Raw genomic sequence first — 13,623 nt, 5'->3', positions numbered from 1 at the left:
GCCTTCTTAGAGATTAAGAAGTAAGAGGATCTAAAGGCTAGGCATAAAGTAGCAAGCATAGTAAACATATTTGTTAAATTAATAGGGAATACTATACATATTTAATATATTTAAAGTAAGTAGGATATCAGAACTCTCTTAAAAGTAAAACAGTGGAGTAGAGCAGGGGTTCCTAACCAGGTGTCTGTGAACTTGAATTGAAATTCAATAAAACATTATTCTTGTGGGGTACATGTTGGTGTGGGTGAGATAAATTTATTAAATAATACACAATATAGTGTGGTCTTAGTAAGGGTTCCATGGTTTTCATCTGACTGGCAAAGGGGTCTGTGAAACAAAACAGGTTAAGAACCCTGGAGTAGAATGTGAGTGAATTTAAGTAGTGTATCTTCTCCTTTAGGGGATCTGTGTCACTTTGTAGGTTTGGTTTATAAAACTATTAGTTCTCTAACCATTTACTCTTTCTGGTCATTATCCTTGCATTTAGAATAAGTTTCAGCAAAAGGATACGTGGTTATAGTTTTACTGAGTACTTAGACTTCCCAAAAAATATGGTTTATCAGATGGAACAGGAGAGCACAATTTTCCAAGATTGAAGTTTTGTTTTTAAATAAAAGAAGATAAAGAGCTAACATGTCTTGAGCATCTGTCATGGGCAGGTGCTTTTTTTCATTTAACCTTCTTAACAGTCAGGCAAGGTAAGTGGCTCCAATTTTACATATGATACCCAGAGATAACCAATAGTAACATTTTGGTGCATTCACTTTAAGTCCTTTCTTCTGTGTGTTTAAATGTATGTGTGAGCTTTACATATTTCTTTATATAGCTGTATCTACATGTTAAAACAATGAATTCATACTATAAGAAGGGTTTTATAATCTTGATTTTTTTTTTTTTACCCTAACAGGATATCATGAAGATTTGAAATAGTTTATTCTAGTCATTTTAAATATCAGCATATCATTCCACTGTATGATGATCTACTACCTGTTTTAGCATTCCTCTCTGGTTGACTATTTAAGTAGTTTTCATTTTTCCATATTATAAGCTCTGTGATGAATAATTTTCAGTTAAATTTTTATACATATCCATGATTATTTATTTCAGTTATTCTTAGAAGTCAAACTATTGAGTCAGAGAGTATATATCATTGAAAGGCATTTGAAACATGTTGCCATAAACTGCACCAGTTTATGCTCTTACCAGCAAATTATGAGGGACCACACTCATCTACCCTTAATACTGTTTTTAAAAAGTAAAAAATAATCAAAGAAAAACAGCCAAATTGATAGGGATAAATTGAAATGATTTTAATGATCTTTGTCTCACAAATTTTCTGTAATCTATCAAATGCTATTTTCAGGGAAATATATGGGCGCATTACCTGTACTTGACTTTATTCTCTCTCCAATCAAGAGAAGTTAAAGAATGGTGTTTTGTTAGAGGGAATTTCACTTAGAATATGATAACATTCTTTTTATATTTTGGATTTGTTTGAGTTTTACATAGTTTTTCTTCTAGTTAGACCTCAGTACACAGTGACAAAAACAGGTCTACAAATGAGAAGCTGTCATGGATGGTGATCTCACGCCCCTAGCCTGCACCACTCACACACCCCCTCCAAGATTCTCCGAATTGAGTAGCAGTGTTAAGTGTATGAATTTGAAGCGTGAGCATCCTAGTGCTTAATGATTAAATCTCAAAAGGCGATATAAGACCTTTCTACGCTTAGTAATGAAATTACCTTTATAAGCATAAGAATGTTTTGTCACATCCACATCACCTAAGCATGTTCTCATTAAGGCTTTTAGCTTGGGACTCTGCTGAGGTCAGTTACAATTTTTTTTTTTTTTTTTTTACCACGTTATTAGCTTAGAGAGATGTATACTGTCTGAGATTCTGAGATTCTTTGTAGCACTACCTTTGTGTGAGCTGCTTATTTACTGTGTTGGAAAACTACTAACTGCTGAACAAATAGTTAATTCAGTTTGGTGTTACTACTCACCTAGTGCTGAACAATAAAGCAGCCAAGTATATCATGTCTGTGAAAGAGTTCAAAGGTTTGCTCAATTTTCAGGAAAGTTTGTCATAAGTAGTTTTTTTTTCTAAGTGTGTTTTTGGTATTGGTCTCTTATGGAATGTCTCTATTTCATCTTGTCTCATAGATATTTGATGAACTCATATTTTAAAAGTCAGGTTCTAGATGAAAATGAGGAGGCAAACTTTGGCTTCTCCATCCTCCCTTTCTCCCCTAACACTTCTCTTGGTAATGTCATTTTGACCCACACCTCCACCTACTTATCTTCTGCCTTGGGAAGCATTAGTCTTATTTCTACCTGTTTGGTTATGAGTCCGTAGTTAGGGAGTTAGCTCATCATAAGTTAAGGGATAGTAGATGGATTAGCTCAGAATTTCTCAACCTGGATTCCAAGGTCACAGTCTCAGAAGTCTTCTGATTATCTCTGGGAGTCTTTAACATATGTGTTTTCATTTCTACAACCTAAAAATAAGTTAATATAATCATATTTTTAGTCCATAGAATGGATCCTTCAACTTTGAGGAATGCTTGGTTGGATGGCAAAGCTTTTTCCTCCCCTGGTATTTGCACTGTCACATGGGACTCTTGAAAACTAAAAGGACTAGAAAACTGAAGGCAATTGTCTCTGTGTATTATAATTCTTTAATTGTTTACTTCTTTCTTCCCACTAGCTTTTAAAAATGTCTTCAACCTTCTGTCTCCCAAGCCTAACACTGGGCCTGGCCTATATTGACTCTTCAACAGTAAATACTTTTTAAATGAATGAAATTTAGTTTTGCCCATCAGAGGGATGAAAAAGAGAGTGAAATGAGTAAACACTAATTGAAAGTGAGCATCTGTTGTAAATCCTTCAGATTATTAGCATATAATTGGGAATGATTGAAGAACTAACCAGAGTTGATGATAAAGGAGTTAATGTCTGCCTCCTTCCTCTATGTTAAGGATTATTGTGTACAGCTTTCTTCTTAGCCCAGTTTTCAAGAGGATTGTGTATGAATGTGCTGACCAAATGCAAGAAAGTTTGTTTATTAGATGTATGGAGTTCCTTTCCATGGGAGACAATCAGGCAGGTAGGGTAAAATGGAGAGCTGAGATGTGTTGGCAGTACAAACATGATACTTTCTATATAGAGCCATCCAATGGGTGTGCTATTAGATCTGTGTATGTTGAGTTACCTCATGTTGAGCACTTCGCAAGTAAGATTTACAACCTTGAGAGTGACTGTACCACATTACATAGCCCTTGAGAGAATGAGAGGTTCATGTACTAGTAACATGCAATAATTTAAGAGCTACTGTACAGGTCTTGCAAAACGTTACGGTAAATTCTCATGATTAACCCTTCTGGTAACTGTGAAATTGCTTTGTCTCACCATTGTAGAAGAAACAGTGAGACACAACCATGTCAGGAGCAGAAAGGTCTCAGGTGTGTAATATACAAGACAGAAAGGTGAGTGAAAGTGGGTGATACTATTTTATTACAGGTAGAAGAGCTACAAGCAATGGAAAGATTTAAGACCTTTCTTTGATATTATAGACAAGAATAATAGTGAGAAAATTTAATCTTATTTTTAGGGTAAATGGGAAGTCTCAATATAATCATAGTAAGTGCGACCTGTGGGGCAGTAAAGGGTCAGGAGTCACTTTCTTGGTGATTATCTAAATGTTACTTTTATTGCATGATAAAGATTATAAACAATTATAATTGTTTAATTGTTTACATCCTTCTCTCCACTAGCTTTTAAAAATGTCTTCGACCTTCTGCCCCACTGTTGGATATTAGGCATTATTAGTTTTCTTATAACAATTATTCAAGCCCATGAAAAAATTTAAATAGTTGGAGAACGCTATTAAATAAAAGGAAAATTACCTCCTCCTGATTTCCACTCCTCCGAGGTAGCATCTGTTCCTTGCAGAACATTTCTGGGCATATGTTTGCATGTGTGTATGTTTATCATTGTATAAAAATATACTTTTCAAATTATTTTGCAACTTTCTCTTTTTCGTACTTCTTGGGCACCTTTCTACCTCTATACAAGTAGATCTTGAGGAGGTCAGAATAAAATTTTACATGTGGAAAATCTCTGATATGTAGCTTAAATTATTTGATAGGAAAAACTGGAGAAATTAAAGTAAAAAACAACCTAACTTAAGAACTTAATATTTGAAGGGTAGTTAGGAACCTCAGAGAAGTGTGGGGCTTTAGAGACTCAGAAAAACCACTTCTTAGAAACAAAAAAATTCCAGAAAGTGATCCGGTAGCACTGCAATTCCTTAGTAATTACGTATTTGTTTGTGTCATTTTAAAATTTATGTGTCTTACCCACGAGGCCATGAGCTCCATAGTAGAAATTGAGACATACTCAGGATAAATACTTAGCCTTTGTTACAATCATCCTGAAAGATAAGGCCCTCCTTTTACACGTTAAAAAAGCAAAACTCAATTTAAAATAACCCAAACCATTTCTTGTTACACCTATTAGAAACAGAATACTGGATCTGATAAACCCTGAATCTGAACCACTGCTGGCAGTTTGCAAGCTTATTTAAATATTAGCTTTGATTTTCCTACCTTGTAGATAGCATTCTTCTGAGCCAACAGGATGGGGGTTGGAGGCACTGGGAAGGGAATAAAAGGAAAGACCAAATCAAGGCCATGAGTTTTAAAAGTTCCGATAATGAAAGGTTCTTTAAGATACCAACTACTCTTGTTTAGTCAAGGGCTGCCTTTCTCACTGAGAATTATCAGATTACTTTCACTCATCTGCCTACCTATAATAGACTTTAGAGTGTATAGGAATGAATGACAGGGAAGGGAAAATGCAAGTTACCCATTGGGCTTTTGGGTAGAAAGGCTATATTGGAACTGCTGTGTAAGCCAAGTCTGGATCACTAGTAATTTTTTTTAAAATTGTATAGCTCTTAAAATTATTGTTCAGGCATGCTAACCACTTAAGCTAACAATTTAATAAAAATAAATAAAATAAGTATTTTTTTTTTAAGTTACAATCCTATTTCTTGGTTTCATGTAATTCAGTAAAGAGACAGGATGGTTGAGGAGGTATGAACATTTTTTGATCACCTGATATCATTCAGTAACTTACTGTGCCAGAACTTCTGTGCAAGGAATTGTGTCTATGCTGTAGTTATTACAGTAGTAAATCGGGTCCTCAAAATGCTTAGTTCTCATCTTGAGAGAAACATACTTACTTGCGTCCAGCTCATTACATATTATAACAGATCCTGGATGAGTGTTAAAACAAAATTGTAAGTCACACTGTTTTGTACCTAGTGCCCTAACGCTAGGAACTGGCATTGTCAATGGGAAGGCTTTTCCTGGTGGTTTATATACTCTTGACTTTTCTTTGGATCCCCTAGCCAGATAGAGGGACTTTCATATTTGGGTGCGTTGCAGGAGGGAGAGAGACCTACAGTTAGTGGTAATAATAGATAAGCTTAAAAAGAGGAGAGTCACACCTTCAGTCAGCCTGCTATCTGATATCCATGGTCCTTCCACTGTTAGCTCTGTGCATTACGTCAGCCGAGTTGCCACAAGCCATGAATGGACAGTGAGCAGGAGTGTTATTCTCCTCTGGAAAATAAAGTGTCAGGCTTCCAGACTGTTAAATATGGCTCATTTCTTATGTGTTATATAATCACACTCAAATCTCCATGTGAAGCATTTTGTAAAAGAACTGACAAGAGCCACTTAGCAGATTTTTCTTATGACCTTTTTGATTTATTCTTTTCTTATAAGCCATAAATGTATTAGTTGTATTAGAACAGAGAAAGAGATTCTGAATCTTAGTCTCTGTGTGTGATACTTTTCAAACCTAGCAATAATGTGTCTGTGGAAGTGCATTTTCGTGTATACTTTTAAAGAGAAACATTCTGAAAATGAAAATGGCAGTGTATCAGACATTCAAAAGCTTGGGCCACAGCCAGCCAGTCCAAAGACATCTGAGATTAATGCCCTCTCTTGTTGATTCTCCTTTCCTTCCTATATTATCTAAAGACTTCCTTCTTGGGTATAAGATTGCCAGATGAGTAAAATTTCCCCCACACCCCAAATTAAAAGTTTAAGTGAGAATGGAGAAAATATTGGAATGCTTGCATCTAAACTCCAACCACACTGTTTTGTGCTTGATGCCATACTGTCACTTCATGTGTCTGTGGCAACTATGAAAAATTGGCTTCATACACACCCATCCCAGACTCCTTTTCCTTGTCTTCCTTTACTCTAGAAGCCAGGAAAATAAATAATATTCAATTTCACAGCCTCTTCTACAGTTGTGATTGTGCACAATATATTAATCTAGCCAAAGAAATGCTAAGTAGAATCCCTGGAGAAGCCTTCTCTTCTCCTCTTTACTTTTGCCTTTTACTTCATTGTACATGGATGTAGTAACTGGGGGTGCAGCAGCTGTCTTAAGGCTATGAGGATAAAAGCCAAATGCTGAGAATTGAAAAAGAATACAGAAGGGGCTTTATTTGATAATATCCTTAAGCAGGTCCATCAGCCCTGAGTTTTCTATATCCAGACTTCTTGTTACATGAGAAAAATAAACCCCTTACTGATTTAAGGTACTACAGTGTTTGTAACTTAAACTGTTACTGGACTGTTAAAGCAGTTGAACATAATCTTAAACTACACCCATTTCTTTTTGTATAAATAAAAAAAAATTTTAAAGATACTTAGATTACTTAAATGTTACATAAAAATATTTTTTAATTAGAAGGTATAGGTTTACAGAAAAATCGTGCAGACAACACTGAGCTCCCATAAACCCCTTTCACATACTCAGTTTTCCCTGTTATTAATACTTTGCACGAATGTGGTACCTGTGTTGACAATTGATGAAACAAAATTATTGTAATGATACTATTAACTGTAATCTATAGTTTACATTAGGGTTCACTCCATATAGTACAGTTCTATGTTTTGGTTTTTTTTCTGATAACATATATATAACCTAAAATTTCCCATTTTATCCACTTTCAAATATACAATTCATTGGTGTTAATTACTTTCACAATGTTATGCTCCCATTATCAACATCCTTACCAAAACTTTTCCATCATCCAAACAAAAACTCTGTGCCAATTAAGCATCAACTCCATGTTTTTTACTCCCACTCTGGTCCCTAGGAACCTGTATTCTGATTTCTGACTCTCTATGAATTTGCTTATTCTAATTATTTCATGTCAGTGGGATCATATAATATCTGTCATTTGTGTATGGCCAACATGATGTCTTTAGGGCTCATCCATGTTGTCACATGTATCAGAACTTCATTCTTTTTTATGACTGAATAATATTATATTGTATAGTTATATCATAATTAGTTTATCCACTCATCTGAAGTCCATGCTCTAATCATTATGCAGTACTGCCACCCAACTATGAATCACTCACTAAGTGCAGAGTGCTAAGCAAAACATGTTCATATAACTTCGAAATCAAGCATGTTAATAATTATTTACAATGAAACATTCACTTTAACCAGCTCAGTTCTTGCCTGTGCTTTTGTTAGGAAGATGTTTTAGTACAGAAAATGGAAATGCCTATTGTTCCACTGATGCCTTGTCCTTTATTATAGGTAACAGAAACATCTGCCAAATACAGAGAATTATATTGTTACTTTGGAAATAGCTCACCTCCAATTGTATTGTTACTTTGGAGGTAGCTCACCAAATATAAGTAAAAGACTCACATTTGACTTTTGCTTGACTTTCTCTTATATTTAACAAAGACAGACAAGCCTTTATCAGAATTTTGATAGAGTTAAAACACCTAAAGAGATCATCATTCTGCTTAGAGTTTATGAGATCTACCTCCTCAAAGACAATATTGGTGTAAACATGCTTTATGCTTATCTCAAATAATAATAACTCATGTTTTAAAGAAATTAATAAATCAGGCCTTTAAGATTTGATTTAAATCATGTTTACCTGCCACAGATACATACCACTATTGGACAAATCATGTCAAGTACTTTTCTGTAGGTGACTATGCAAACTGAATATGAATGGAGATCATATCATATATATCATAAAAAAGGACCTTATAGATTGGAAATAATATGCCCCTTCACAAAGCAATGATTGGTCATTGAAAGACTGGCTTATAAGATCATGGCACCTTTCACTGCTAGCTCTTTTTGGTTCTCTTTTTAAAGTCATCTCACCAAGTTGTTTCTTCATAACCCTACACAGCGTGAGGAATTAAGTGTGTCAACAAAGTTTGGAAGATTGTGCATACCTACTTTGGAAATAGGAATGTGGGTTTTACCTATACCCATTTGAAACACAGGCTACATAGATCTTAAAATTCTCTATTAGAAAATGGTCAAACATATATACAAATATATAAACTGTGGGGTTAACCAAATAACAAACTTAGTTATAACTAACTTAGTTACAATGATGACACTAAACTACAGTAATTTATGATTTTTTAAAAAGATTTATTTTTTATTTATTTTTCTCCCCTTTCCCCCGCCCCCCCAGTTGTCTGCTCTGTGTCCATCCGCTGCGTGCTCCTCTGTGACTGCTTCCATCTCTATCAGTGGCACTGGGAATCTGTGTTTCTTTTTGTTGCATCGTCTTGTTGTGTCAGCTCTCCTCATTTATGGTGCCACTCCTGGGCAGGCTGCACTTTCTTTCGCACTGGGCAGCTCTCCCTACGGGGTGTACTCCCCACGTGCGGGGCTCCCCCACACAGGGAAACCCCTGTGTGGTACGGCACTCCTTGCGCGCATCAGCACCACATATGGGCCAGCTCCACACAGGTCAAGGAGTCCCAGGGTTTGAACCGCGGACGCCCTATTCATTGGGCCAAGTCCGCCTCCCAATTTATGATTAATAAACAAGAAAAGCATCATATAAAGACTACTACCATCTCAAGACAACATGGGTGACAGCATGACAAAGCAGCCTTTAAGAATATTATAGTACTTCTCCTGTCTGTGAGCACTCATTTTGAAGTGGGAACATTGTAGAGTAGTAATATACTTTGTGTAGTTTGAAGCAGTATGTACCACAGAAAATCATGTTCTTAAATTTAATCCATTCCTGTGGGTGTGGACATTTTGTAAAGTAGGACCTTTTGTTGAATCTACTTCAATAAGGTGTGACCCACCGCATTCAGGATGCGTCTTAATCCTCTTACTAGAGTCCTTTATAAACAGAATGAATACAGACCAAAAGAGAGAGAGAAAAGCATGGATGCAAGAAACTGAAAAGGATTTATAGCAGGAAGAAATCATTGCCTTAGTGATGCCTTGAATTGGACAAATTTCTCACCTGTAAAAATGTAAGCTAATAAATTCCCATTGTTTAGCCAACCATTTCATGGTTTCTGCTTTCAGCAGCCTAGCAAACTAAGACATGCCTCTTCACAAAGCAATGATTATTTATTAAATGGCCAGCTTGTAAGATCACTTTTACCACTTGCTATTTTTGGTTCTTTTTTTAAAAAACTGTAGTCCTAATTAATTGTAAAAACTATAGCCCTAATTAATTATGGAAAATAGTATTTGCCATAGTTCTTCAAAAGCACTTGATTATCATTCACTTTGAATGGCAAGTTACATAGTATATTATTTTTCTTTTATTGTTCTAGAAATACAGCAGTTTCCAAACTTAATGTGTATTCAAAATTACTTGAGATAATTGTTAAAAATGCAGTTTCCTAGGGAGAGATCAAGAGTATGGCCCAGGAATCTGCAATTGAACAAGTTGCACAATTGACTCTGACCTATGTGATCCACAGATATTTATCCAAGGGCTCATAAAAGAGTAAGGCAAGAGTTGGGGCTACTTCCTAAAAGCTGGGATCTGTAGCTTAGGTACCCTATGATGGGACATCTGAAACAGTTCATCCCCATTTCCCTCTTTTTTGTGCTATATGAAATTGCAGCCATTCAGTAGTTCTTACCCATATCCCCTTTTTTCACAGCTTGCAATAGCTATTCTGACTCTGCAGAGATAAAGATGGGCCTTCTGGGAGTAGAGTAGAAGTTTCTACAGTGCTATATAGAGTCTGGACTATGCACTGCAATCCAGTTATTGACAGCTATTTTGAAAGGAGAGTTTAATTTGCCTGTCTTAGGTTTACCCCCTGTAGTTCTCTAATTTACTCTTTTGTCTCTCTGCACTTCTGCATTGTTCCCTACCTCATAATCTGACTGTAGAGAACTTAAACTTCTCAGAGAATAACTACCTACCCTATTCTTTGAATATTTTTGCTTTTAAAAGCTTTTCTTTTGAAGCCACATCATTTTCAATATTATTAGGTAAGAGTAAATGGAGATTGTCATTATAGAACTATGGTCTGTCCAGGACGTAATTTAAAAATTAGCACACCATTAGAACGCCACAGTAATAAGTGTTGCAGACAACACACCAGTAGATGCCAAAAGTGCTATGGACAAAATTTTGATGAGAAAAAGGATATTTTCAAAATTTAGAATTGCTTTCCCCAAGATAATCATTCATTACAAAGGGAATAATTGTAATTTTGCTGTGGAGAGATCCTGCACACACTGTTCTAATCAAGTGATCAACATCACAGGTTGATATACTTCATTCCTTGGCAGGATGCATTGAGAAGGACACATCACTTTTGTGGTATTGTTCCCAATAATGTGTAACCTCTATCTAAGCATGAGAAAACTTCAGGTAAAGCCACATGGAGAGTCATTCTACACACTATCTGATCATACTTTTCAAAAGTACCAAGGTCATACAAGACAAGTCTGAGGAGCTGTGATAGAGTGGAGACAGGACAACTAAATGCAGTTTAGGGTCCAGGATTGGATACAGGAACAGAAAAAGGGCATTAGCAGGAAAACAGGTGAAATCCAAATCAAGTTTGTAGTTTAATTAATGGTATTGTAACATTGCTCACTTCTTAGTTGTGATAATTTTACTATAATTACCGAAAATGTTAACACAAGGTGAAGCTGGGTGAAGGGTGTCTAGGAACCTTCTATTTTTGTCCCTTTTCTTTAATTCTGAAGTTATTTCAAAATTAAAAGGTAAAAACACTAAAACAATATTTAGTAAAGTGTGGACTCTCCACAAAAGCCTAGCATTCCAGACTCTATATGTGTGTGTGTGTGTATGTACTCTTGACTCAGCCAACCTCTTCACCCATGTGTCGCTACCCACGACACATATACTTCTATGTTATAGCCAAATTATTTGTTGTTGTTAAACAACTTTTGTAGTTGAGGCAGAGCAATAAAATTATTTCATGTTATGAAATTATTTGATATCTATATAAAAACCACTTGTATACCCACAACTCCCTTTAAGAAATAAAATGCAGTTGAAGTCTTCCTGAGTGCCCTTCCTTTATGGCATCATACCCTTGCATCCTCTTCCACCACCCCCACAAAACTCCTGCCATTTAGAGAGAACCAGTATTGAAATTTTGTGTTTATTCTTCCTATGCATTATTTTGCCCCTTTTTAAACTTGCTATGAAATCACATCCTACCATATCATATATACCACTTGCTTTTTTAACGCCACATGTATGTCTATCTCATTGCTTTGCTCTATAGACTTCCGTTGTATGAATAGTATTTATCCATTCTCCCACTGGCAAACACATTGAGGTGGTTTTTGAGAGAAGGTCGTTCATTTTTAAAAATGTCCTGAGGCCACAAGAGCTCTCTAACCTCTGAACTCCAGTAACACTATGTACAACTTTTAACTTAGCATTTGTGACTTTCCATTATTATTATTTTTATCTCCATATTAGATGGAAAGCTTCTTGAGAGTCTAATTCCCCAAGATGAATGTTTATTAGGATAACAACATTTAATTTTGCTGAGTGAATACATAAATATTTACAAGAACACTGTTTACTTAGGCATATTTGTGTGTATGTCCATTGTTGTTATATCCTGTTGCCATCATCTTTGTTAGAAAGGTTTATGTAATGTGGGAAACTGTACCCTGAGGTGAAAGTATGCAGTATAAATAAAGCCTAAAGGTTTACTTTGAGAAAGTATATGCTAACTTTACAGGCAGCTCAGATACATGTTTTGTGTTTCACATCTTAGGGTGATGTTTGATAATATCGGTAATAATTTCAACTGTATTTGGCATTACAAAGCATAGGATAACTCACTAACTTAGACAGTAGAACTCTTGCTTGTGTGCATCATTCCTGTTTGAAAACTTAATATTATTTATTCTTGATCACCTATAGGTTGTACCCAGAATGGAAATACCCAAATTATTTTTCTTCCTGCAAAATCTCATTTATGTGTTGATCCTACTTTACAAAACCACATAATAGTTTTCACAGCTTTCTCACATACATGATTTTATTTCTACAAAAGATTTGTTGGAGAGAAGTAGGACTAGTATTACCATCCATATTTTACAGATTAGAAACATAGGAAAGGAAGCTAGAGGAGGTTGGAAGACTTGTTCAAGGTCACAAAAGAAAACCAGAAAGCAGATCTTTCAGCCTAGTCCTGTCACCATCCAAGCATTACAATTCCAATTCTTAAAATAAGTGACAGTATTAATCAAGAAGGTATTGCCTTGCTGGCATGTTAATAGATAATTCAGTAACATAATGCTCATTTGACAATTCATCACAGTAACTTGGGGAGTTTCTCGTCAGTGTTAGTTATAAATTAGTAACCGCCTTTTTGCTGCTCTCAGAAGAGTTTAAAGAAACCCTGAAACTGAACATTGCGAAAAAAAAGTATGTCATAACTGCTGTGTATTTTAAATAAAATCTTAAATGTGAAATTGATAGGAAGGTGTAACATAATCTAAAGTTTAAAGTATCTGAGAAGACAAATGACTTTTTGATAGCTTGAGGCCTAATATAACTTAAAACTTCTCAGCATATATATTGGTACAGTTGATCACTCAAATTTCAATTCTAAAAAATGCAGAAACAGTGCACTTAGAATATTGTCCTCATGTCAGAAATGCAACCCATGCTTGAAAATGACAAAAAAATTGCAATCGATCCTTACAACTGTTCTGTTCATCTTTATTGATTAGGTGCAAGAAAGATAAATCACAACCCAAATAAGATTATAGTAAATGTTAGCATCATAGGGGACTGTAGGTTGATAGAGAGCCATTCATCATCTCAAATGGTGACCTGTCCATGGCTCCAGCCACCCTCAGTCTGCCGTCTAATCACATACCTATTGATTTTATCTACATCCAAGAAACCTGGATGTGACTGTCATTGGGCAACCCAGATTGTTAAATGCAAAGAGGTCACTGGTGTGAAGAGGATTTCATTTTCATTTTCTTACCAACCAGCAATGATTTATTAAAACATAAACTACTCCAAGCCACGTGTATGAAACCTGAGTGATTAGGGGATGAGGTTGTACAGTAGACCATTGCATTTGTGATCTGTTCATGTGTTTCTTTTGTAGTGCATTGTATTTTGCAGGATATTTCATTAAATAGGATGATTTAGGTTACCCCCTGCAGTAAAAGACAGGTTACAAAATAGCCAGGCAGAATGGATACTTTTTTTTATTTTGTTGCCCCAGGAAAGACATAATTTTATTTACTATTGCAACTTGGTTTA

General features: G+C 35.5%; 1 protein-coding gene across 2 annotated transcripts in view; it reads left to right on the top strand.

The window, feature by feature from the left end:
* The window catches only part of CHCHD3 (coiled-coil-helix-coiled-coil-helix domain containing 3), a 301,175-nt gene that overhangs the window by 238,502 nt on the left and 49,050 nt on the right, over positions 1-13,623 (top strand). The gene's annotated exons all lie outside the window — the stretch shown is intronic.

The sequence above is a fragment of the Dasypus novemcinctus genome, chromosome 5 (genome assembly GCF_030445035.2).
Source record: "Dasypus novemcinctus isolate mDasNov1 chromosome 5, mDasNov1.1.hap2, whole genome shotgun sequence".
Lineage (NCBI taxonomy): Eukaryota > Metazoa > Chordata > Mammalia > Cingulata > Dasypodidae > Dasypus > Dasypus novemcinctus.
Note: the sequence above shows the minus strand (reverse complement) of the source record. Positions and strands in the feature narration are given on the sequence as shown.